Raw genomic sequence first — 2,873 nt, forward strand, 5'->3', positions numbered from 1 at the left:
ATATGAAGAGGACATATCCCATGTTCCATATGAAAGTGCAGTCGGTAGCTTGATGTATGAGATGGTCTATACCAGACCCAACATTGCACACGTAGTGGGATTATTGAGCAGGTTTATGTCAAAATCGGGGAATGAGCATTGGACAACAGTGACGTAGGTTTTCAGTTATTTGTGTGGCACCAGTGATTACGGTTCGTTCTACCAAGGAAGACCAAGATTGGACAGAGTTTTGGATATCTGTGGCTTTGTTGATGTAGACTCGGATGGTGATTTGGATCAGAGAAGATCTACAGGTGAGTATGTGTTCAACTTATTGGGAGGTGCAGTCAGTTGGATGAGTAAGAAATAATCTGTAGTGGGACTATCAACTACAGAGGCATAATACATGACAACCGCTCATGCAAGAAAGGAAGCAGTTTGGTTGCAAATATTGTGTTCAAGTATGGGGTTAGTATCGGGAGCTATAAGGATAGACTGTGACAACCAAAGTGCAATTTTCTTGGCAAAGATCCTTGCTTACCATTCAACGAAAAACAACATCGATGTTTCGTATGACTTTGTGAAGGATAAGATAGAAGACAAAATGGTGTTGCTAGTAAAGGTGGACACTTTGAATAATACTACAGATGCATTGACAAAATATGTGATCCTTGAGAATTTCTCTTGGTGTAGAAAAACAATAGGTGTTCTAGGGCTAGATAAATAACTAAGCTCTCTTGTGATCCCCTATGGAAAGAAGACAATAAATTGGAGATTGTTGGGTTGTGTTATATTCTTTCCAGGGTGAACCTATATTAGGTGGATGAACTTACCTATGGTTTTGTGCATGGTTTTCACACATGGTTTTGGGCGCGATGGTTTTCTTTCCATGGTATTTTGTAGATCTGATCAAGGGAGCTATAGTTATATTCTAATCCATGGTTAATCGATTAGGGTTTATGGATGCTTCAACATGTATATATATGTATTGTAACATTGAAAGGAGCATAAGGAAAAATCAATCTGGTAGTCCTGGTTTTGGGATGTAGGGGAAAATCTCTGTGTATATTTTTTTTATGTGTTATGCTCTCGCCATTGTTTATTTTCTGCTTTTTTTGAGAATTTGTATGCAGGTAATTTATGTATGTTGAAACCTACAAAGATTGAACCTAGTTACATTCTTCAACACTCTTAGATATGGAAGTATTCATACCTACATATATCTATAGAGGTACATGGAAGATCTCAAAACACATGATCTATGAAGAGTTTAGGAGCATCTAGTGGCACATACTAGCTTCTTGACCAGAGAAATCTATCCAGGTGGGACTAAGATGGACTAAAGCTTTCAGCGAGTCTAGGTACCATCAAGCTTACTTGCTAACCATCAATGAAGGGATCTAGGTGTGTATCTAAGGTCAGATCTCCAATACCAATGCCACCCTCCCTACTACTTAGAGAACTAAAAATCAACACATATGCCAACTAGATGTCATCTTAGGAATTTTACACACTCAATGCCTCAACACATCAAATCTCTCTAACCACAAGCATTCTTTTCAAAAACCTTGAGATATTTACCTAAATATTCACAACCCCTTAATCAGTGGCCACCTTTCAAATACTCATGAGTAAACACAAACCTTCGGGATCTTCTGACTTCTTGATGTTGCTTCACAATTCATCATAGTAGGACTTCGAGGCTTCCCAAATAAATATTGACAAAGTTTTCCTCAATCACTCATGTTCCTTTCCTACTTCACATGCAACAACTAAACCCTTATTTCCTTCTTTCATCAACACCTCAATATTCATTCTCCAATTTTTTTCTTCAATGTATCCATCGTGACTATAATATTCCATCCCTCTCTACTAGAGAGATATCCTTCCTTATATCTAGGCTCCTTCTTAACTTAGGAAGATCAAATTATTTCTATAACATCAAAGAATCTTTATCAGAGTCATATTTATCATTTTCACTTCGTATAACTTCCTTCATCATGCTTATCAATCAAATCAATTTTAATTACGAACATTTTCACTATATTGAAGATTTTGTGGAATTCCCAAAAATGGAATTGTTGGATGTCAAAGCAATAAAAGTGGGACTACCTATCCAACTAAATGGTTTCAAGGAAGGGTCCATAGCCAGCCGTTATTTCACAACTAATGATGTGGATGCAAGTTCCCCACTATTCAATGATCCACTAATGCTGGACGTTCTATCATGATTTCTAATGTAAGAAAAAGAATCACAAAATGGTGTATTATTTAGCTAAATAAGTAGAGGGTTGATGGGACTAGAAAGGAGGTTAGTTAGTAATATTAAAATGTGTGTTTTAACCAACTAAAATAATTAACTTATGGCACTCAGACACCAAGTATGATAAATCATACCCCTATAAAAACTAAACTATTAGTAGGAAACCCAATGTATCAAAATGGGCATTCTGGAAGTAAACCGTGAGGGGAGCTCAACTCTCAAGGATTGAGTAGTAAAGGTGTGAGAAATAGTTTTACTATCCTCCTGCTATGTGCTTTTATTGGTACAATATCCTATGCAGGTAGTATAGAGGCACACCTTAAAATTACTAATATGATGATGTAACATATTTCTTAGGTAGGACATGAACTTCCACCCACAATCACCTAGGATAGGTTTCTTAAAGAATAGAAACTTTGGATACAACTTTGCAACAAAAAATTTAAGGGTAATATATGTGGGTTAGAAAAACATGTATGGGAAGACAAACTAAGTCTAAAAATTCAATGAGGAATTATTTTTCGAAAACTGTAACCCCAAAGGTCGCCATATGAATATTAGTCTAGCATAAACCAAAAAGAAATAGTATAGATGTCATTAAACATGCCTCCAATACAACCTTATACTATTA

This window comes from Pinus tabuliformis, chromosome 2_2 (genome assembly GCF_031772625.1).
Source record: "Pinus tabuliformis cultivar Carrire ecotype Pingquan chromosome 2_2, CPIR1, whole genome shotgun sequence".
NCBI lineage: Eukaryota > Viridiplantae > Streptophyta > Pinopsida > Pinales > Pinaceae > Pinus > Pinus tabuliformis.